Genomic DNA, 25,446 nt, shown 5'->3' with positions numbered 1-25,446 from the left:
AGTGAATAAGACATTTGGTGGCATCTTGGGAGAGGAAGGGCCGGATGCGAGCGATGTTGCGCAGCTGGAAGCGGCAGGATTTAGCAAGAGAGAGAATGTGGGGGCCAAAGGAGAGAGAGGAGTCGAGGATGACACAGAGGCAGCAAAGTTGGGGGACAGGGGAGATAGAGGTGTTGTCAACAGTGATAGAGAGGTCAGAAGGGGGCGAGGTGTGAGGGGGAGGAAAGACTATGAGTTCAGTTTTGGCGAGGTTAAGTTTGAGGATTCGAGAGGACATCTAGGAGGAGATGGCAGAGAGGCAGGCGGACACCCTAGAGAGGAGGGAGGGAGAGAGATCAGGAGAGGAGAGGTAAAGTTGAGTGTCATCAGCGTAGAGGTGGTAATTGAGGCCGTAGGAGCTGATGAGTTCACCCAGGGAAGAGGTGTATAGAGAGAAGAGTAAGGGTCCTAAAACAGAGCCCTGAGGGACCCCGACTGGAAGGGTGGACGGGGGGGAGAGAGACCCAGAGGTGGTGACGGAGAAGGAACGGTCCGAAAGGTAAGAGGTGAACCAGGACAGAACAGGGCCGGAGAGGCCAAAGGACTGGAGGGTGTGGAGGAGGAGGGGGTGGTCCACGGTGTCGAAGGCTGCTGAGAGATCGAGGAGGATAAGAAGGGAGAAGTGGCCCCTGGCTTTAGCAGAGAGGAGATCATTGGTGACTTTAGCCAGGGCAGTTTCAGTGGAGTGAAGGGGGCAGAAACCAGACTGGAGAGGATCAAGGAGGGAGTGTTCAGAAAGGTAGGAGGAGAGACGGCTGCAGACGAGCCTCTCGAGAATTTTGGAGGCAAAGGGGAGAAGAGATATGGGGCGATAGTTAGAGGGAGAAGTGGGGTCAAGATTAGGTTTCTTTAGAATGGGGGATACGAGAGCATGTTTGAAGGAGGAGGGGAAGATGCTGGTGGAGAGGGAAAGATTAAAGAGGTGAGCGAGGTGGGAGCAGGTGGTGGGGGAAAGGGAGCGAAGAAGGTGGGAGGGGATGGGATCCAGGGGACAGGTAGAGGGGGAAGAGGATGAAATGAGAGAGTGGACTTCCTCATCCGTGGTGGGGTGGAAGGAGTGGAGGGGAAGGTGGCTAGGGGGGAGGACGGAAAAGTGGGGGGGTGGATGAGAGAATGGAGGAGGAGATTTCAAGTCGGAGGGCCTCAATTTTAGAGGAGAAAAAGGAGGCGAAGTCAGAGGAGGTCAGGGAGGAGGGGGTGGGGCCAGGAGAGTGCTGAAGGTGGCGAAGAGACGGCGGGGGTTAGAGGATTGGGAAGAGATGAGGAACTTAAAGAAAGATTGTTTAGCGAGTGAGAGGGCAGAGCTGTAGGATGCAAGGATGAATTTAAAGTGGAGGAAGTCAGCCAGGGAGCGGGATTTTCTCCAGTGGCGTTCAGCGGTACGGGAGCATTTTTGGAGGAAGCGGGTAAATTTGGAGTGCCAGGGTTGGGGTTTGGAGCAGCGAGGGTGGACGGAGTAGGCAGGGGCGACCGCGTCCAGAGCAGAGGTGAGAGTGTGATTGTAGAGGGAGACCGCCTGGTTAGGGCAGGCCAGGGAGGAAAGGGGAGAAAGGAGGGTATCGAGAGAGGAGGACAGAGATGCCGGGTTAAGGGCGTCAAGGTTGCGTCTGGACAGAGTCGGTTTGGGCAGGGGGAGGGGAGCAGGAGAGGAGGAGAGAGAGAAGGAGAGGAGATGGTGATCGGACAGAGGAAAGGGAGAGATGGAGAAGTCAGAGAGACTACATAGGTAGGAGAAGACCAGATCAAGGGAGTGACCAAGGCAGTGGGTAGAGGAGGAGGTCCATTGGGTAAGACCAAGGGAGGAAGAAAGGGTGAGTAATTTGCTGGAAGCAGGGTCGGTGGGATTGTCCATGGGGAAGTTATAGTCGCCGAGGATGATGAGGGGAGGTCGGAGGAGAGGTGGTGAGGAAGCCAGGCAGCAAAGTTGTCAAGGAAGAGGGAGGTGGGGCCAGGGGGGCGGTAGATGACAGTGACACAGAGATGGATGGGGTAGAAGAAGCAGATGGAGTGTGCTTCAAAGGAGGAGAAGGAGAGGGAGGGTTCAGGGGGAATGACACGAAAAGTACAGGTGGAGGAGGGAGGAGGCCAACTCCACCACCTGAGCGGGCACCAGGCCTGGTGGAGTGGGTGAAGGAGAGGCCACCATAGGAGAGGGCAGCGGGGGAGGTGGTGTCAGAATCGGAGAGCCAGGTTTCAGTAATGGCAAGAAGGTTAAGGGAGTTGGATAAAAAAGAGGTTGTGGATAGCAGTCAGTTTGTTACGGACTGATCTAGCATTCCAGAGGGCACATGAGAAAGGGGGAGAGGAGAGGGGGAGATGGGGATGAAGTTAGCAAGATGGGCAGTGCGCGAGGGAGGGTGGGGAGGAGCGGGAGAGGTAGGGCGGGAGGAGAGTATGGGTATGGATCGAGAGCAGGGAGGCATAGTAGGGTGAGAAAAGGGAGGGTGTAAAAGCGGGTGGGGAGAGGAGGAAGGGAGAGCAGGGGCGAAAGGGATGAGGTCGGTTAGAGAGGCCTAGTATGACGGAGCAGAGAAAAGGCAAGGAGGGCTAGGGAGACAAAAACAGAAAATAGGGCAAGGGAGGCAAGGGGTAACAGAACAGTGAGATAAAGAGGACATAGAATAACAGGAAGAAAAATAACAGGGAGACAAAAGCAATGTGGAATACAATAGTAATGTGGAATACAATAGCAATGTGGAATACAATAGGAATGTGGAAGACAGTAACAAAGTTAGGGCATGGAAGGTATTGAACAACAGGCCAGAGAGATAATAAGGACAATGAAGCAGGTAAGAATAAAACAGGTAAAAATAGTAACAGGTAAGTGTAAAATCAGGACAAAAAACAAAACAAAATAATGGCAGGTAAAATAATATCAGGTAAAAATAATAATATAAAAAATATCAGGTAAAAATAATAACAGGTGAAGATAAAATCCGGTAGAATAGTAACAGGTACCAATCAAGTCTGAGGAATCTAGGTAGTTGCAGGAGCAGATTAAAGGGGTCCAGCGATTAGGAGGTAGGCGCAGGAGACAGAATAGACCGAGGGCTCCAGTGGTAAGGAGGGAGCAGAGTTCCAGAGGGACGATACGGCTAGTTTAAAAATCAGTCCCAGAAGGCAAATAAGCAGGTGGGTCCAGGTAGCGGTCCGAGGAGAGTCAGGGAAAGAGGGCCAGTGTGGATCGAGGAAACTACGGCCGGGGGCACATGATTGGGGATAATAAATGTGGATGACCCCCATTGTAATGATAGCGCATGGGCCAGGGCATAATAATTGGTCACTAGAATACCCTCAGCAGGCAGGGGTTCGGTGAAAAAAAAAAGAAGCAGGCCGACACCGCGGTCTGTGGTGGGCAGTGCAAAGTATGCCGAGGATAGCGGGCTAACCTTTAGTCAGGGCGGTGGGAGATCTCAGTGACCACCGGAGGGATCAGCAGGATCGGATGAGTGCAGCGTCAGTCCGGAGATGCAGGAGCGCATCAGTCACGGGAACAGGAGGAAACAGCAGCCGGAGGACTGGTTGCGGAGCAGCGACGAGGGTCATCAGCGTGGAGGCGGAAAGCAGCAGTCATGGAAGACCAGACGGAAGGTGAGGCATCCAGGCAATCAGAGGCGGAAAGAAGCAGTCGTGGAGCACCAGACGGAGGATGAAGCATCCAGGCAATCAGCTGCACCTTCAGACCACTGGCGCCTCTCGATCCTGGCTGGCGGCGTGGAGGTAGTGTTCAGTGGTGCCGACGTGGAGGCGGGAGGCAGCAGTGATGGAGGTCAGACGGCGGAACGCAACAGCCATGGAGGTCAGGCGGCAGGTGGCGGGCGACGCAACCAGGGGAGTCAGCAGCGTGAGGGTCCGGCATCAGGCATCAGGTAAGAGCGATGAAGGTAGCAATTCAGCAGGCATCTCCGTGGTGTGCAGAGCCCAGAGGTCTTCAAGCTGTGCTTGAAAACCTTTTCAAGCAGGGCTCCAGCGGAGATGATGCAGATAACTCAGCACAATATTTTGACATCTGGGGGTGAATGTATGAACGTGCGGGTTCTTCAACACCCGCATGTTCAGCATGTTCGGCGATTAAATTTCAAGCGGCGCTGCATTGTAAAGGGAAACTTCTCTTTACAATACAGCGCCGCTTGAAATTTAATCGCCGAACACGCGGGTGTTGAAGAACCCGCACATTCATACATTTACCCCCTGGTCTGGTCTACTGTAAAATAATTGACCAAAATTATTGACACCTCTGCTGTAACTCCACCTGTTCCTACTATCAACATCCAAAGAATGGTGGCGTATTATTATTATTTTTAACAGTATAAAGACAACACTTTTATTAACTGTTATGGCTGACAGGGTGCACCATAAACTTGTAGAACAGACTGTAGAGGTCTTCACCTATAGCAAGCTGCCTTTCCCGTAGAGCTGGACGCGCTCACAGGTACTTAGATGTCCCCAGGACTTGAACTCAAAGTAGTACAAGTTTATGATGTCACCACAGCACTGGCGAGTGCCAGATAGGAGGCAGAAACGCAGTCCAGTAGTCAGGCCGAGGTCAGAGGGTAACAGCAGACAGCAGCGTGAAGTCCAGGCAAGGGTCGGGGGCCGGCAGCAGACAACGTATCCGGAGAACAAACCAAGGTCAGAGGTCTCAGACAATCCAAAGGGGGCCAGAAACAAGCCAGGGGTCATACACGGGAAATCAGGTCTAGCAAAACAGCAGAGGAGCAGGGAACAGGAACAGGAGCCTAGCTACACTGAGAGCTATAACTGCCAGTGAGGCTCTGTCCTCACTGCCTTAAGTAGTGAGGGGAACCAATAGGAGCAGAGTGTCAACGAGCCCCCTCCCTAATGCAAGGTCACAACCCATGTAAAGACATCATTTTCAATTCTTACACATTATGTCTTCACTATGTAAATAACCATACAATTACTATGTATATGTTATAATACTGCCGATAACGCTAGGTCTAAATGTTAAATTCTTCTGTGCGCATGCGCCCGGCTGTAAGACAGCTGGCCGGGCGCTGCGGCAGGGGAGACAGAGCGTCCCGGTTGTTGCCCAGGCAACCAGGACGTGGAGGGCGGAAGTGACGTCCCGGTCATCATGGAGACGGCAGGGACGCCCGAGGCAGCCGGAAGCGAGCCGCGGCGGCCCTTCGGGAAGCCGCGACTCTAAACAGTACCCCCCCTTGAGGAGGGGTCAAGGCACCCCGAGCTCTCGGTTTCCCAAGATACTTTTTGAAGAAGTCCTTAATAAGTTTGTTAGCATGGAGATGTTTCCGTGGCACCCAAGACCGTTCCTCCGGGCTGTAGCCCTTCCAGTGGACCAGAAAGTGGATTTGGCTTTGCACCTTCTTGGAGTCCAGGATTCTCTCAACGATGAACTCTTGGGGGTATATTTACTAAGCTGCGGGTTTGAAAAAGTGGGGATGTTGCCTATAGCAACCAATCAGATTCTAGCTGTCATTTTGTAGAAGGTACTAAATAAATGAAAGGTAGAATCTGATTGGTTGATATAGTCAACATCCCCACTTTTTCAAACCCGCAGCTTAGTAAATCTAGCCCTTGGTGTCCTTTGACTGAGATGGGACGGGGTCTATGAAATTGATGTGGCCTGAACTTATGCGACCATGTGACCGCTTTCAGCAATGAACAATGGAATGTATTGGGGATCTTGAGCGAAGGAGGAATTTTTAACCTAAAAGCCACAGGGTTAATTTGTCTAGTGATGGAAAAGGGTCCAATAAATCTAGGACCTAACTTCCTACAGGGTTGCTTGAGTTTAATGTTGCGGGTCGACAGCCACACCCTGTCCCTGACTTTGAAAGGACATGGTCCGCGGTGCTGATCAACAAAATGCTTAGATTTGAATGAAGCCTGTTTGAGGGCAATGTGAACTTTTCTCCATATCCGAAAGAGATGGGAAACAGAAGAACGGGACTTAGATTGATATGGGACTTCCAGAGTGTTGGACCGAGGATGGAATCCAAGGTTGCAGAAAAATGGGGACCCCAGAGTTGAAAAATGGCACAAGTTGTTGTAGGCAAACTCTGCCCATGGAAGCAGAGCAGCCCAGTCACTATAGCATTTGGTCACATATAAACGGAGAAATTGTTCAAGAGATTGGTTGACCCTTTCTGTTTGTCCGTTGGACTGCGGATGATATCCTGATGATAGACAAATCTTGATTCCCAATTGGGTACAGAAAGCTCTCCAGAAGGTGGCAATGAATTGGGAGCCACGGTCAGAAACAATGTTAATGGGAAGTCTATGCAGTCTGAACACATGTTGAATAAACAGGGACGCCAATGTCTTGGCACACGGTAACCCAGTAAGAGAGATGAAGTGGGCCATCTTACTAAATCTATCTACTATCACCCAGATGGTGTTAAAACTGGATGAGTGAGGTAGTTCCACGATGAAGTCCATTGAAATGTGTGTCCAGGGTCTCACTGGAACAGACAGAGGCACGAGGGGACCAGCAGGAAGTTTGCGGGAGGACTTGTTCCTGGCATAAGAGTCACAAGATAGGACAAATTCTTTGGTATCCATAGACAACGAGGGCCACCAGACCGAACGAGACAGAAGTTCCACCGGAAACTCCAGGGTGACCTGAGGTCTTGTTATCATGGCATTCAGCAAGAACCATCCTCCTTAAATGGTCAGGTACGAACAGTTTACCCCTGAGGGTAGCCGAAGGTGCCAAATGTTGGAGGTCATGGAGAACCATGCCGAGGTCCTGAGTCAGACCAATGATTACTTTGGATGCAGTAATAATAAAGGTGGGTTCTGCGAGGGAAGGATGCAAGGCGATAAAGCTGCGAGACAAGGAATCTGCCTTAGTGTTCTTGGATCATGGACGGAATGTAATAGTGAATTTGAAGCAGGAGATAAAGAGGACCCACCGGGCTTGTCTGAAATTCACAGTTTTGGCGGATTGAATATATTGTATATTTTTATGGTTGGTATATACCGTGATTACATGGTTAGCTCCTTCTAGCCAGTGTCGCCATTCTTCAAATGCCCACTTGATCACTAGCAATTACCAATTACCCACATTGTAGTGGGTTTCTGCAGAGAAAAATGCACAGGGGTGCAGTCTGTGATCATTGGGATCCTTCTGAGAGAGGATGGCACTAGCCCCGACGTCAGAGGCGTCTACTTTGATAATAAATGGTAGATCCGGATTGGGAAGTCTGAGGACGGGTGCAGAGATAAAAGCATTTTTGAGAGCCTGGAAAGATGTCAAAGCAGCGGAAGACCAGTTAACAGTATCGACCCCTTTTCGGGTAAGGGCAGTAATGGGAGCCACTAACACTGAAAATGACTGGATGAATCGCCTGTAATAATTAGCGAATCCTAAAAACCTCTGAATGGCCTTTAGATTGCTAGGCCGGACCCAATAAAGAATTGCCTGGACTTTACTGGGATCCATAGTAAAGCCACAAGGAGAGATGACATATCCGAGGAACGTGACCTGGGTGACCTCAAACTCGCATTTCTCCAGTTTGGCAAAGAGATGATAGTGCGTAACTTGAGAAGGATCTTTTTGACATGTATACGATGCTGCTCCAGTGACTTGGAATAGATCAATATATCGTAGAGATAGACCACAACGAACCTTCCCAGAAAGTCCCATAAAACACCATTAATAAAATCTCAAAACACCGCGGGGGCATTACATAGGCCAAAGGGCTTGACCCGATATTCATAATGGCCCGAATGAGTGTTAAAGGCCGTCTTCCACTCATCCCCCTCTCTGATCTGAACCAAATTATATGCCCCTCTCAGGTCAATCTTGGAAAAAAACGTGGCTTGTTTGAGCTGATCGAAGAGAACGGAGATGAGAAGCAGCGGGTAGGTATTCTTCACTGTAATCCCATTCAGACCCCGATAGTCGATGCATGGTCGAAGGCTCCCATCCTTTTTGGCTACAAATAAGAAACCAAGAGCCAAGGATGCCCTAAGATCAAAGGTACGGAGGAACAGGGAATCAGGAAAACGAAAGAACTTCAGAATGGAGGGCTCCTATTGTAAGATGCAAAGGAGGAGTTTGGGAGGTGATCCTTCCATCAGTCAAAGGTCTACCGTCCAATCCGCTGACCGTGAGTGCAGAATCCAGGTTTACTGAGGGAATGCCAAGTGCTTTGGCAAAGTTCACATCCAGAAAATTTCCAGCTGCACCACTCTCAAGGAAAGCGGAGATAGAAACGGATTTATTTCCATAAACGATCCGAGCAGGGATGAGGACTGAATTCTTGCAAGAGAGAACGTTTGGAGACCTAGGCGTACCTCTTCCTTTACTCCTAGGCCAGGTATTTTCCTGCCTTGTTAGGGCAGGTATGCAGAAGGTGGCCCTTATGTCCACAGTACAGACATAATCCCAGAGATCGTCGCCTGGATCTTTCCTCAGGGGACAGGCGATAAGCCCCTAGCTGCATGGGTTCCGGCGAGTCCTGGGGGACCAGGTAGAAGGCTGGAGAGGAACAGGACGGTGAGGAGGCTTCTTACTCGAACCTCCGTTCTTTGATCCTGCGGTCAATCTTAATAACTAACTGCATTAAGGTCTCCAGGGAAGGTGAGGAGGGGTACTGGACCAAGGAGTCCTTTATCTGCTCCGAGAGACCTAGGCGGAAGTGACTCCGTAGTGCGGGGTCATTCCACTGGCTATCGACAGACCAACGTCTAAATTCGGCACAACATTCCTCTGGGGTACGCCGGCCTTGTCTTAACGCTCTTAAGTGTGATTCGGCAGAGGTCACCCGATCTGGATCATCATATAGGAGACCAAGGGCGTTGAAAAAGGCGTCCACGGACTGCAGAGCGGGACTAGCAGGGATAAGACTGAACGCCCAGTATTGAGGATCGCCCTGCAGTAAGGAGATGATTATAGCAACCCTCTGTTGCTCCGAACCCAAGGAACGGGGTCTGAGGCGGAAATATAGCTTGCAGCTTTCTTTAAAATTCCGGAACAGGGTCCTATCCCCGGAAAAACGGTCCGGAAGGTTTAATTTGGGCTCAGGAGCTGGTGCCAGGATTGCTTATGAGGCCTTGGCGGCTTCTTTTCGAGCAGATATTCTGAACGAAAGGTCCTAAACCACCTGCGAAATGGTCTGGATCTGTCCTGCTAGGACTTGAACCAGACTGGGATCCATTAGAAGAAAATAGAAGCGTTTTTTCGGCCAGTTATAATGTTATGGCTGACAGGGAGCACCATAAACTTGTAGAACAGACTGTAGAGGTCTTCACCTATAGCAAGCCGACTTTCCCGTAGAGCTGGACGCGCTCACAGGTACTTAGATGCCCCCGGGACTTGAACTCAAAGTAGTACCCCTCCCTAATCCAAGGTCACAACCTATGTAAAGACATCATTTTCAATTCTTACACATTATGTCTTCACTATGTAAATAACCATACAATTACTATGTATATGTTATAATAGTGCAGATAATGCTAGGTCTAAATGTTAAATTCTTCTGCGCGGATGCGCCTGGCTGTAAGACAGCTGGCCGGGCGCTGCGGCAGGGGAGACAGAGCATCCTGGTTGTTGCCCAGGCAACCAGGACGTGGAAGGCGGAAGTGATGTCCCGGTCGTCATGGAGACGGCAGGGACACCCGAGGCAGCCGGAAGCGAGCCGCGTCGGCCCGTCGGTGAGCCGCGACTCGTAACATTAACAAAGAAGAACATTGCTTGTAGAAGTAATGTAAGAATGGAGGACTAAATAGAAGTGTATATGTATTACTCAAACCTTCCATTTTGCTGCTGTTTCATCAGTATAGCACAAAGTGTTTGTATTCTGCACTTTACGTCAAAGGTACCTAGCTATATCTTAATATTTTGGGGATTGGGTCGATTCGAAGCTCAGTGATGACCTTGCTTTTTGCTGTGCATGTCAATAGCTCTTTTTAGCGCATTGTCTGGAACAAGATCCAATATACTCATGTCAGAATTATCACCACCAATTTTTGGACACCTGGCAAATTTACCCTTCTGAAGTTTGTTTTCAATGCTCCTTTCAATTGCTTCTCTCTCATACATATAACCATATACTTTGTTTTTCACTGGGTTCACCAACTCCAACTTTGTTATAAGAGTTCCCTGGGTGACGGCGATCTCCTTGTCTTCATCTTCAATAGCTTCGTCTGCATGGACTGGTGACATACCCATGTTTTTTAAATTGGACATATTTATCGTTCTGCCTCAGGGCCTCCTCTGTATTATTCTTCTGAAAAGCAGTGTATCTCTCATGTACAAGCTCTCTTAAATAAGGGGATCTCATCCAGTGAGTCACGTTTTAACTTAAGTACGGTCTCCTCAACTGCGTCTATATATTGGTTTAAATCTCTGTCCAATGCAGCATATTCCAACAAGATGGATTCCATGCTGCCCACATGTTCCAATTGTAATATCCATTCCTGTGTCTACATAAGTTTGGCAGTTTTTCAGGAATGAGAAGGAGGTATCCACATAGAAGAAGGAGATTAAAGATGCAGCATGAACACACATAGTTTAATAATGTAGAGTTCATTGACAGCACTGTTGGGCTTAAGGCAGCTATGCTATTGGTAGTTTGTTTTGTGGGGGCCCAAACAAACCAAGCACTTCAGCCACAAAGGTGGCACTCCTTGTCGCTTGGAGTGCTTGCTTTGTTAAACTGTACATGTCCTTTTCAATATCTTACATAAGAGTAGGAAGGCCCAAGGACAATTCCATTTTGCACCACTTTTCTTTTCTCCAACCGCTATGTGTGGCAATGTTTCCTAGATGTGCTATGAACTGCCGTGTGTTTGTGCCGTTGCTCTGTCGCTTAACATCCAGCCAGCTCGCTGCAGTCTTTGTTCGAGAGTGTATGAAAATAATATTGTGACCTGTGAGGTGGTCAAAATTGACTGGAAATTACTGGAAATTAGTGTTATTGGGATTAATAATAATGTAGGAACAAAAAAAGAACAACATTATGTCATTTTAGCATATTTTAGAAATGTTTCTAAAAAATGTAGATCCAAAACTAAAACCAAAACATGTGTGGGTGGCTTTGTGAAAAAAACAAAAAAAACCACAAACTTAATCCAGATCCAAAACCAAAACCAAAGCATGGGGGTCAGTGAACATCTCTAGTCTCAATATCACCTAACCTCATAGTGAAGATACCAGGTTTACTGGCCCAATTCTACCCACGTCACACTAGCTGGCCACCCAAGGCTGCCTTACTATGCCAGGAAAGCCTACCCAGTACTTTCTAGGGTTCTTATAGTCACTCAGGCTAATGCAGTTAGAAAAGTACAACAGTACATTTACTGTAATAAAAACAACACTACAATACTATATACCAGGCCTGTCCAACCTGCGGCCCTCCAGGTGTTGTGAAACTACAAGTCCCAGCATGCCCTTCCAGCTATCAACAGGTTGTCTACTGGCAAAGCATGCTGGGGCTTGTAGTTTCACAACACCTGGAGGGCCGCAGGTTGGACAGGCCTGCTATATACAAAACCCTGGGTCTCTCCTTCTTAAACATTGGTGAGTACTGGACTAGGGGGTTGAAGGGGGAATGGAGACGAGTCCTGTGGAGGACAATGGGTACTAATTGGCCTTTCACACCTTTAAATGTCAGATAACAGTTAACCTCTCCTGAACTTAACCCCTTACACTACTTTGTGATGTCACAGGGCTTACAGCTCTTCCATGCTTCCTGTAGAGAAAGGAGGGGGGAGAATGAATGTAGCTACAACCTCCTCACCTGTATCCTGGAACCTGATAGCCATAACTCACCTGCAGCCTCGGACTGGCCTGCCGGCCAGCCGGGCTATACACCGGTAGGCCAGGGCGCGATTAAGCCCCGCCCCCTCCGCTGTTGGGGCGGAGCTTACCGGAGGTCAGCTATCGTCGTGGGGGGCATAGGGGGCATGTGCTTTGGGCCCCCCTCTCTCCGAGGCTCCCCCCGCTGCCCGCATCAGATGATCTCCTCAGTAGTACAGCAGCTGCGGTGCTGCTGTACTACTGTCAAAAATGTCTGAATTGGAGCTTCTGCGCATGTGCAGCAGAAGCAGATTCAGGAAGCAACAACAAGTGAGCAGGTGAGTGTCAGTTTCACTGGACACATATTTATACAGTTAAAAACAAATCAATCACATATAAATAAATATCAAGAAGGCCCTTCACAGCATAGCATGTTTATTGCTTGATTAAATATGTTACCTATAGCAGTGAGAATATATATATTTTCTTGCTGCTATAGGTGGTTACATTTGACATATTTAATCAAGCAGTCAAGTAATAATCATGCTATGAAGGGTCTTCTTAAATATGTATATACATGTTTATTTTTGTTATCAGCTATATCTCAATAAATATACACTGAACATTGATATTAATGTTTCATTAGTAAAGTAATGACATAAGCCAGCCACTTATATTAAAGCTTGAATGAGAATTTAGTGTATGTATATATATATATATATATACATACATATATATATATATATATATATATATATATATATATATATATAAAGTGTGTGTGTAATCTAATTAAAAGATTTAATATAAGTGGCAGGCTTCAACAATTGCTTTACTATTGATTAATAAAATAGAGGATCCTCTAACATAGTCGCTGCATTATATAAGGGTATACAAACATAGCTACACACATACAGACATATATAGTCAAAATTGGTGTTATGTTATCAATGTTTATTTTTTTTATGTTAGTTTTAATGTGCGGTATCATTGCAAGTTTTAGTGTGCAGTATCATTGCTAGTTTTAGTGTGCGGTATCAGTTGTATTTTTAATGTGCGGTATCATTGCTGGTTTTAATGTGTGGTGTCAATGCCCATTTTAATGTGGGGTTTTGATGATTGTTTTAATGTAAAGTATTTTAGTTTGTGGAAGTAATGACTTTTCTTGTGCAGACAAGCTAGGTGAGCCCTCTGGGAGAGCTGTAAATGTCGTACTAGCGGGCTACAGGTGTCGTAATGCAGGATGTGTCAATGTTTACAGCATTATACCCAATGAAGACGCTCTTAATTTTAGATTATCAGGGGCCCCCTCCCAAAGCCTTAATCCAGCTCTGGGCGGCGGGGCCATTTCCGTCACAAACTCACTACCGCGCAGGTGTAGAGAGCCATGTCTGAGCTCTCTGCATCTGTGCAGTAGTGTGTTTTTCACTTCAGCAGGGGAGGAGTGTGCCATCTTCCTGGTATCACTGCTGCCCAGAGGAGCAGGATGCTGGAGTTTTCCACACAGGTAGGTGAGTGCCATCCCAAGCCAGCCAGCCTGTCATTTTTTTTTTCACCAGAAAGGAGCAGAGAAGCCATGAGGGAAATGGGGGAATGGAATCAATACACATACTGCAGACCCCATCTAAATGGCACCTTATTATGAATATATATATATATTTACCAGGTGTCCTTGTTCTTTACGTTGTGAGTTGCCCTCCATGGGCTGACCACACCCCCTTGACTGGCCACACCCACTCTTACAGTTGACCACACCCCAATGTAGTGGGCCCCTATCACTACATTCCCCGGTGGGCCCTTCATGCCCCAGTCCGACACTGCTCACCTGGCTACACTTTAAGAACAATGAATAACAACTTCACTGCAATATCAAGAATATACAATAACCAATATACATATTTACAATGAGCTACAATGTCCCCTTATCCACACGTAATTAGACACTGCAATTGTACTCTGGTGAGCTGAGGAACAAAAGTAGTTCTATAAAAAGTACATGTTATAATCCACATATTGTGAGAAATGAGCGACAGGCTGGTTAAGGTGTTATCAAACTCGTTTCATCACACTCATATATACCACAATTTTAATACACAATTTTCATAAAAACTAATCTAATCATAGTCACCCTATTGTCTAATATGCTTTTCACATGTATTGTAGTCACCATGTTGTCTAATACTCATCTCACATGTATCACACTAGCTGTATTGTCCTCATATGCATCTCACATGTATCACATTAAACATATTGAGCCTGAGTCATTAAGGAGAGCAAAGCATAAAAAAGGAGTAACTTTGAATCTGGGAAAACCATGTTGCATTGGAGGGGGAGGTAAATTTAAAATGTATGCACATATTTATAGTTGGGGTAGGGCATATCCTAGTTCAACTTTAATTTTCAGTGTAAAAATAAAGCTATCAAGTATTTGTGTGCTAGATGAAAAAACAGCCAGTATTTATCTTATGTGCAAAATAATAAATTAATTTGCATCCCTTCCATTGTAACATGGTTTTTCCTGGAGAACATTTACTCCTTTTTCTTGCCTTACTTTCATTAATGACTCAGGCCCATTGTCTAATATGTAACACACATACATCACACTCGCCATATTGCCCTTGTCTATAAAACATTCACGATATCTCATACTCCGCACTCCTTGTTCCACCGTTATCCATGCAATCTGGGGGAGAAGATGAGAAAGAGGATGTGTAAGGTGAATAGTCCAGATGGAAATGTGGAGAAAATAGCCATTGTATATGACAATTGTGAGGGTGTGTATCTTAATCCACAGAAACTAATTGGGACAAACAAAGTTACATGATTTCGATAGTGGCAGTTGTAGGACCAAATGTACTTGTTGTGACTAGGGAAGAGATGTGATTTTTTTGTAGGATCAAAATGAGTTCCCATGAACATGTCCTGGGTTTGCCTAAAAATGATTTTACCAAAAATAAAATAATTATAAACTCTATATTGTCTAGAATAAAGTCAATTTGTTCCTTAGTTATCTTATTATCAGCTGTCTTATCAGTTGATAAAAAATAATTATTAACTTCTAATCTATGATTGTGGGTAGTACAACTATACAGTTATTATCATTACTATAAGCCTTTATTTATAAGGCACTACAAGATTTCCGCAGCGCCGTACATAATACAAACAGTTGACTATACAGGGTAAAACAGAACAATAAATGAGTAAAATCAAGACTCCAATGACTCCAAGCATAGCAAGTACAGTAAAGTTGGAGGAGGAGAAATGGTGTAGAGACAAAAGGGAAGAGTGCCCTGCTCATAAGAGCTTACATTCTAAAGGGAGGGTAAAGAGACCGCAGACACAAGAGGGAGTCAGTGGAGGGGACCAGGCACAAGAGGAATGCATATAGGGAAGAGGGAGGTGAGAAGAACTAGCATGAAGAAGGTTAGTTGAATGGCTGGTAGGCTTTGAGGAACAGATGAGTTTTAAGTGCCCGTTTGAAGGTGTACAGATTAGGGGACAGTCGAATAGAGCGAGGAAGGTCATTCCAGTGAAGGGAGAGAAGTCTTGAATTCTGGCATGGGATGAGGTGATCACTTTTAAGACAATTTCCACTTAAAATTAATGTATCCAAAATATCCAAACTGGTATAAGATTTAAGATTAACTACATAAGTCTGAATAATCAAATTCATTAATAATGAAAGGTTGCTAGTCAAGGAATTAATTTGCACTATTAATATTATCTTTGATTGGTAAATAATGAAACTGGCTCTTTTGGCTTCCCTTTTCAAAAAGTAGCCAAATTCTTTATTAGTCAAAATACATTTTTCATTGCATCAGTAGGGAAATGCAAGGAGGCTTTGCAATCAGTTGTCGGGTCTTTCGGATCTTGTATAGTAATCCACATGTGATAATACCACTAGAAAATTAAGACAAAAGGTCAAAGAAGGCTCAAGGCTCTGTCTAAATCAATGTTAAGATTGAAAAAGCAACGTGCTCTCTCTCAAACCGTAAAATAAAGTGGTTCTATAAAACATCCATTAATAAAATAAAGAATGTAGAGGCATAAAATACTCTTTGGGGACATATGTGAAGCAACCAATAGCAGGCAAACTAAAGCTTTAGCTGTTACATATGTTAGGCTTATGGTTGGCACCACCTTGTGGTGCAATGTTTTAGTTTATTAACTTTGCCTTTACATTTGACCCGGATGTGTTAAATCCCCTGTTCGTGTTTAACATGGTTATTGTCAACTGGCAATCTGTGTCTGCCCTTACTGTAGGCATCTCAAACATCATGTCAGAAATAAGCAAACCCACAAATGAATGTGCTTGGTGGATGTGCAACACTTCAGGATTGTGTTATGCTCTGTGAGGGTAAGAAAAGGACAAGGGTTGTGTGGACCCTCTCGCATCGAGAATAAGGTTAAAGCTATTCTGAAGAGAGAGCATGTTGTTATGGCAACTGCTGATAATATTCCACCCCCAGAGGGGATGCAGATGAGTGGCAATTTAAGCAGTAACTGGGAGAACTTCAGATCTGAGTTGAAAGATTTCGCTGAGCCACAGGCCTTTACAACGACCCAAATGAGATGCAGGCATCTATTTTGAGGATTGCGATGGGCAGTGAGTGCTGTTATGTCTAGAAGGACAATCTGAACCTTATAAAGAGACAATAAAACATACTTGCCAACTCTCCCGGAAAGTCCGGGAGACTCCCGGGCGAGCTGGCATTTCTCCCGCATCCCAATCTCACAGAGAATCGCATTTTGGAGGGCGGGAGAGGGTGGGACGAGGCCAATTGCGTCATTTTGGCCACGTCCCCCACGACGCGAATTACGGACACGCCCCCTCTCCTTGGTAAGTATGCAATAAAATGATGTAAAAGCAGATGGATTAGAGACATACTTTAAACATACAAAAATGTGATCTATGAAAGGTTAATTGTTGTCTGCTGCAAACAAGAGGAAGGTGAACTGATCAATAACTTTGTTACCCAACTGAGAGAGAAAATAGCAACATGTGAGTGAGTATTAGATGAACTAATATGAGACAAATTAGTAATAGGAATAAATTGTGAGGACACACGCTGTCGTGTCTTAAGTGAACAGAACTTAGACTTGCTAGCAGCTATTGAGCTGTGCAACACCACAGAGCTTACTGACCAGAGAATCAGAGCAATGGAGAGATTGATAATGTCAATTTGTCAGAAAAACAACAGCGTAGAACAGGCAACTGTCAGTTGACAACTGCATAAAAATCAGCAAGATAGCTCGCCAGCAGCCAACAACACAGCATGCAAATACTGCAGCCAAATGTATAGGCGAGGGAAAGAGTAGTGTTAAGCCTTTAGGAAAACATGTAGGACTTGTGGCATTACAAATCACTCTGTTAGAGTGTGCTTGTCAAACAAGTGATGGAATTCAGCAGAGAAAGTACATACTTTCATACTACTCCTGGAAACTTGTTTCCGGGAGAGGGGGCGTGACTGGAGGGCGGGAGGGGGCGGGACGGGCCCAATCGCGTAATTTTGGCCCCCCGCGAAAACGTCATGTGCAGGGCCAAAATTACACAATTGGCCTCACCCCGCCCCCTCCCGCCCTCCAAATGGCGTGATTTACCTGACGCGATTCTCTGTGAATTACGGGATGCGGGAGAAATGCCAGCTCTCGCGGGAGCCCGGGAGACTGACCTGAATTTCCCGACACTTATCTATTGCAGGGGTGAGAACCGGGAGGTTGCCCTGCTCTCCCGGGAGGTCTCCCAGAAATGCTGGAGTCTCCCAGACATTCCGAGAGAGTAGGCAACTATGCGTTAAAGAAAAGCAGGTATTAATCTCTAGAGACTGTAGTGTCTTTTACATTTCTGTCTCCATTACTGAAGTCATGTTGTCTTCTCTGTCAGTCTTTGATTAAATCTTGGTCTCCATGACAAGGCCACCTCCATAGGCATCCATACATGTGCATAGAACATAATTTCTGAACTGTGTCATCATGCCACAGATGGCGAAGTCAACCACGTCTTGTTCTGGCTCAACATCAGGGAGAATGCCAGACTCTTCAGGGAGTGAGAGAGATCACCCCGATTTAAGGGAGTCTCCCGGACTTTCCGGGAGAGTTGGCATGTATGCATACTTTAGAAACAACATCACCAGCTGACGCAGACCTCCACAGTGCTGAGGTGATTTACTCATCAGAATGCATTGGCACTATAAGCTCAGCAGGCTAAAAGTGGTTTGCACATCTCAATTTGAATAATTAAAGGCAACAATGACAGACTCAGAAGCAACAAGTTATGTGATGAGTTTATGAGACAAGATGAAGTTAGAACACTGCTACAGCCAAGATAGCTGACAAAATTATTGGTATGGTTCTGAACAGAATGTGTTGTTCAAGGATGTACACACATGCTCACCTTTGAGATTTGGAAGCACATCAAAAACCTACTGCTAATTACTGCTAGCTTCCACATATGAGCTTCTGGGACTGATGCAATTTACCATTCTGTCTCAGCTACACAAGATGAAACATTGTCGGCCCAGGGGGGAGTACATTTCAGACTCAACCCATGTCCCCCACCATTTCAGTGTGCCCCATGCAACTTGCCTATAACTCTCAAGCCAAGAGTGGAGGCTCTACTTGATCAGCATGAGACAAACATATTGCACTTGTAACAGAATGAAATGACTGGATAAGTAACATGGTCATTGTGCTGAAGCCTGAGAAGCTTAGGATCTGTATTGATCCAAAATTCCTAAACCAAGTACTGAGTAGATCTCGTTATATCATGCCAATGTTGGAGGATGCCTTATACAAGCTGCCAAAAGCACAAGTGTTCACACTAGTTGATGTAGGGAATGCATTCCTGCAATGCAACCTAGATGAAGCAGGTATGATGACTACCCCATTTGGACCCCCTGATATAGGAAATGATGGCTTCAACTTCAATTTGGAGTCTTTGTTGTACCCAAGGTCTACCAGTGAAAGCAACATGTGCACTTGACTGGGCCCAGTGAAATTGAGCCAATAGCAGTTGATATTCTTGTGGTTGGTTACGGCGAGACAGACAAAGAAGTAGAGGATGATCATGACTGCAAGTTGCTAGCACTGATAGAAAGTTGCAGAGAAAATTTTTTAAGACTTATTGTGAAGATGCAGAAATTTAGGCTAAAAGAGGTCAATTTCCATGGTCATATCCTGTCCTCCGAAGGTTTCTCAAAAACAGAAGTCTTGGAGACGCAAAAGCCCACAAGTGTGAAGTCGATGCAGCATTTTATCAGGTTTGTGACATACCTGGCCAAATTCATGACTCAACGTTAAGAGGTGTGTGATTCCCTGAACAGACTCCTGGACAGGATGGCAATCTGGCACTGGCTTCTAAAACATGATGATGTGGTACAGTAAATAAAACATTTGGTCACAGTCACACCTGCGGTGAAGTATTAGGATGTTAACAAGCCAGACATTATACAGAGTGAAATTGAACAAAACTAAACTGGGATGTTGCCTGATGCAAAAAGGTCAGCCAGTTGCAGTTGCTTATAGGGAGCTGACCCCAACTGAGCAGAATAATTCACAGATTAAAATAAACAGCCTGAGCATTGTGTTTGTTTGCCACCATTTTTATCATTATCTGTATGGCCGGGAAATAATCAAGGCAGAGACAAATCACAAGCTGCTAATTGTCATCTTCAAGAAGCCTCTCCTATGTGCACCCAAATAATTTCAGAATATGATGCTCACAGTACCACACTACAACCTTCATGTAATCTACAAGCCATGCCCTGAGATGTATATCAGTGACACTCTCAGTAAAGCAACAGCTGTGAAATGGAGATCAAGAGCAAACACAGTTTGCACAGTACACCAAGAGTAGACTGACATTGCACAGATCAATCAAGAGTAAACTGACATTGCACAGATCAACCAAGCAATGTCACCAAAAAATGACTACATCTAAAGTCCATTGCATTAACATTTAGAGATGACACCAGTGTACAGAATTGTATTCTGTATAAGGGTCAAGGGTCATAACACAAAAATATTTAAGGCCAGAGATGCTAGCATGCATACATGTTGGAGGAGATGCATGATACAGACAAGCAAAAGATACATTGCACTGACACAACATGCAAAGTTAGATCAAAGACTGTCAGCAACTGTTCACCCTATAGTCAATACGCACATGTGCAACAGAAAGAAGCCATGATGTCACATGAGATACCAACACATTCATGGCAGATTGCCAGCATGAATTTATTCCCAAATGAAGGCAAGAAATTTCTGTTGTTAGTTGGCCCCTATTCTGATTTTTGAGAAATTGAGCTACTCCCTGACTTGTCTTCAGTGACTACAACCAAGTATTACAAGGCAAAATTTGCGCATAATTCCCAGCCTGATTGAGTGATTTCAGACAACAGTCTCCAATTTGCAAGTGAGAAATTTAGGTGGATTGCTTCCATGCCACTCAAAATCAAAAAAGCTGAATCGGCCCACAGTGCGTGGAGAGTGTTTGTCTCCAGAAGGAAACCCAGAGGGGGCATGGGAAAATGGGATGACCACTAGATGGAAACTGTGGATATAATAGAATGGAGATACTTCTTGATGGCACCATTACACTTACCTTCAAGTGGCTTTCTCGCCCCCGATGGCCTACAGTGGTGCATTCCACACAGTATTCAATTTCTCCCTCACAATTTCAACACATTGAAATAGACTTGATACACTAGCTTTTTCTCCATCTCCTCTTGTTCCCCTTTGGCACAATTCTGATTTCACCATGGGCCCTGCAACTTCCTTGTTTACATATTGACCTAAAGCTAAGCTCACCTGACCTGATTAAACTGGGAGTTTTTCCAACATTTTCAAATCTACAGGAGTTAAATAATCTTCCATCAACACTTTTCTATCAATATTTTATAATGCAACAAATTTTTCCAAGTCTCCTCTAATAGAATATCTTACGGACCGCTAACCACTATTGAATGCCATTGTTGGAGAAATCGCTAGTCTAAAGAGCCCATCGCTTCTCTCTAACATTCAATGTTTATATTCACTACAAACCAAAGACACCCTTATTAATCTAAATGGTAAGAGGTTCTTAGTAAGACTTTAACTTAAGGGGATTGGTAGGACATATGGTCTGGAATTGCAAAAGACTCTATTAACGTCCATGTTAAGGAAGACTCATATAAACTTCTTTACTATTGGTATCTAGTTCCAGTATTTACACTTGTTCGAGAGGAAACCCATTCCCCCCTTCTTTTTTATCTATCCCACCCTTTGTTCTTCCATCTTATTGTTTTCTTCTGCACAAAAAAAACCACTTTTATTGAAAAAAACATAAAGATCTACACCGATATTGCGAAAATAAAAAATAAAAAATGCAATGTTCCTAAGGACAAGACCATAAACAAGAACATACGGTTTCTGAATTTAAAGTACTTTATGCCTTTTGATTAATAGATACTTTGTATAGATTGATCCAGTTTTTGCACCTTTACAGTATAATTTATACCAACAATATTGCTCTTAGTGCTACTGTAATTGTTTAATTCATCTAGGTATAATAATATCTTAACATAATTATATTAATGGTGTTTTTTAATAAAAGCATATTCTATCATTCATCAAGTCCATATTTATTTGCATTTCATCTGATTTCAGTGTATTGTTAATATTATATTTAAAAAAGCGCGATGTCTCCATCTGGTAATGGTGTATCTTTAATGTCAGATAAAACCAAAATATTCTTGTCTCATTAGTTCTACACAATCATGTTCAGAAAAATGTTGTGTGTATATTTTTTCTTCTTGTTCAAACTGGGATTCCTCCAGATCCATTGTGGAATCCTGATGTGTCCTCCCATCTTTTGAAACATGCGAAAATAATGTAGCAGGATTCAACATTGTGCACCGTTTAAGTGTAACATTACACTTATTAGTTAGTACTTAGTAGTGCTACTTCATATTTAGTAAGTCTGGCTGCTGACAGATGTTTTGTTTGTGAATGGTTTTAAATTTCTGGCACAGCATATTATACCTTTAAGGTAACTGGGTGTCCGAGTACAATATCTGTGATCTTTTTGAGCACTAGAGCAGCTGCAGCTACTAACGTGGGTGATTGCAGTTCGTATAACGGAGTTCAACTGTGTAGAGTAATATGCGAGTGACTTTTGACAAAATAATGTGAAGGGCTTGTCATAATCTGGCAAAGCCAGTGCTGGCGTTGAAGTTACTTCAGCTTTCAATTGGTTAAACATTTGGTTCTGCTCAGGGGAGAGTGCAAATAGCTTGCTATTGTCCAGAAGTGCTAATGCAGCAGCACAGATAATAGCTTACCTAAAGGGTCTTTTCTGTAGCTGGAGAGCCTTCTGTCCTTTTTTGCTGCAGACTTTCATTACTTTGTCAGCTTCTGGTATTAAACAATACCCCAATCAGTGTGTGTTGTTGCATGTAACATGCTTGCCAGTATCAGTACACCATTATCAGGTAACCATTGAACATTTTTGTGCAGTGAACAGCTGCTAATAAGACACTTGTTTACGTGTTTCTCTGTGTAGCTTAACTGTGAAACAATGCCTTCCGAGCCATGAAAATATGATTTCCTCAAAGGGGCAGTCCCTAATATCACAAACAGGGAATGTCAAAGTGATGTGACCTGGGCGAGTGTTCAAAGCCACTCCTTTCTCATCATCACCTAGCACAGCCCCCTTGAATAACTCCGATGTTTCTTCCTAGATTTCAATCATTCCATCGCACACAGCCCTCTCAAAAGGTTCCAGGCATTCAGCCATTTTAAAGGCAACACTGTGTCCCTCACAAATCAGAGTACTCTCATTAGACACCACGCACTGTGTCTGCAAATCACTCAGCATTTTCTCAACAGAATTTTCCATCACCAAATATTCACACATATTTTCAGATTCCGTGATTTCTGTGTCGAAAGTACAAATATATTCACTTGAACAAGTCTCGCTCACAGACGGCATTTTATCTCATATCATTTCTTTATGGGTATAATAAATCCCTCTGATTTCTGAGACATATTCATCAGGGCCATTTTCACACAGATTAAAACCGCTTGTAATTTCTGCATGTTAAAGCTCACTCCTACCTTTCTCTTTCAATTTAAAGTGAAAGCTATTTTTCTCAAATTCACAGACAAAATTATTTTGTTCAAATACAGAAATGGCTTCTTGAACCCCAGTCAGCTGGAGGTCAGTGTTTTTTTTTCCTGATACAATCTGTACAGTATTTACAGTCTTGTCCGTTCACTGATTTGTACAGTGACAGACCAAACATCCTAAATCTTGTTTTGCATCTCTTCAAAAGCTTACAATTAACTAGTTACAGGCAATAATTTACAAATGTACAACTTTTTCGACCTTAAAACAAAAACAGAAAAAAACTCCCTTATAGAGGAAGAACAATTAACTGATATCTTCCAGCCTACTGCTGTGGAACTACAAGTTCCAGCATTAAACTAATCTTATCAGTTTCAATGTGTTGTTACCACTCTGGAGACATTTAAGTTACTCTTAAATTATTGAAGCATACGCAAACAGCCTTTTTAGCAATTTTTACATACATTGTCAGATAACAAAAAACAGAGTCCTTCTCCAAGATTTCTTAAACACTGAAGTTTTTTAAACCGAATAAGGGGGGGCATGCCATTCTTTCAGATGCGCAGCATTACACATACATTTACAGTACACAACCTACCTACACACACATTAGGTGGTACCTGATTCATTATTTTGTCATTATATCATTTGGATCAGTTTTTGATCAGTTGTTTCATCATTCATCATTCAGCTTCTGATGCATTTAGCTTATCCACATATATTGAGACTTTCCAGGTCTCTTAACTTTCCTGTGCCACCTCAAACAATCTCTTGGGGATTGGTCTCAATGCCCCCTTTGTTTTTGTCACATTACCACTTGCAACACTCTTGTTTCTCCATCCACACATATCAATTCCTTCTTTGCCTATTTTTGCTTTCTTGAATAATTCCGGTATACCTTCAACTCCTCCATTTTCTAAAATCATTGCGCATCATATCAATGGGGGAGCTGCTGTCATTTATCTGTTTAATATCTATATTTCCCATATCGATAGGATTTTGTTGAGTCCAAAAAGGAATTCTTATCTAGTTTCTGTGGACTGTCCTTGTAGTGGATATCCAGTTTTCTGTAGACTGTCCTTGTAGTGGATGTCCGTGCAAAATAGCTTACTTGACAGTATCTGGGATGAAGGTCTTCGAAACTCTTCTAAACTTTGGGCAGATTACAGAATTTCCCTTCTTAGTTATATTTCTGGGTATGGTTTCTAAAATGTTCACCCAATGTTCTCCTACACATGTTTTAATGTATTTCTTTTCAATGTGACAACCTATTATGGAAGTAAATTCTCTGTTGTTGTGTTCTGGGTAACATTTATAGTATATGCCCCCTCTAAGGCTACTATCTGTGAGTGCTATCAAATCAGGACTCCAGAAGGAACTTCCTTTCTGTAAAATCAGCAGGCCCTTTACGCCATTTACATGAATAAAGGGACATTACATGAATAAAGGGACATAAAGTACCGTATGCCTGGCAGTCCAATCACAACTAGGACTGCAAATAATGCTATCATGCAAATCTCAGTTTCAATGTCCATGACGTTATGGTGTTAGAAAGCAAACTATAGCAGCAAGATTTACAAGAAAAGCACAGACAACCCCCTGGCCTCTGGCGCCTCACATGGGTACCAATGAGAAAACACAGAGGACCCTGACCAAACTCAGTGGGCGATTTAATCCCACTTTTACCATATTTATTGACCATCACTTTTTTCAATCCTCATATGAGCTAGGAGACTCTAAGATTCCCCACAACCCAGTGGTCGCAGTCCTCGAGAGATGAGGGCAAGCCTCTGGTTGCAAGCGAGAAGTGCAGTCTTTAATTGGGCATCTTATTCAGTCATTTTTCCTTTATACATCATATGACAGATACAGAAACATTCATACACACAGACATACTTCATCTAGGACAAGACAAATGGATAGTAATTACTGTATAAATCTGAGACATACAGATCTGTGTGCCTGATACCTTAGATGGACATGAGGAAGCTCTGAACAGAGAAGTCTAACGAGTAGAAATTTCTACTCACCCTGGATTAAAATCAGAGTCCTGTGTCCAGGGCGACCTCCAGTTGTCATGGTTTGACTCAAGTCAGCAATCTCGATGGGACCTCTAATGCTGTTGGATCTAATCATTCAGTTCACCTGTAAGTGTCAGTTTAACAGTTTATGAGCTCATTAGCTGTAAAGAATAAAAGACACTGCAAGTTCTGAGTTTTCAATATTATCTGCTTTATTGTTTACAAATTCAAATACTTATAGCACTCTGGTTATACAGAATCACAATTGCGTACTTCAGCAAACTACGCCCCAAAATGTCTTAACCACTCATTGTGCATGTTTCCTTTACACAAGCCTTGCTACATTCTCAAAGGAATTCTCCCAAGGAGGGCTGGAGTTTTATCTCCTGTCTGCCATATCTAAGGTCGTGGGCACAGCTCCTTGCAAACAACAAGCTAATAATTAATAACTTCTATAAACTAGCTGTCTTCAAACTGTCTTTAAGCTGTGAAAGTACAAAACGGCTGACAGGTAACAAGATGGTGTCAGCTCAGCAGAATCACATTTCTCC

This window comes from Mixophyes fleayi, chromosome 1 (genome assembly GCF_038048845.1).
Source record: "Mixophyes fleayi isolate aMixFle1 chromosome 1, aMixFle1.hap1, whole genome shotgun sequence".
Taxonomy (NCBI): Eukaryota; Metazoa; Chordata; class Amphibia; order Anura; family Limnodynastidae; genus Mixophyes; species Mixophyes fleayi.
Note: the sequence above shows the minus strand (reverse complement) of the source record.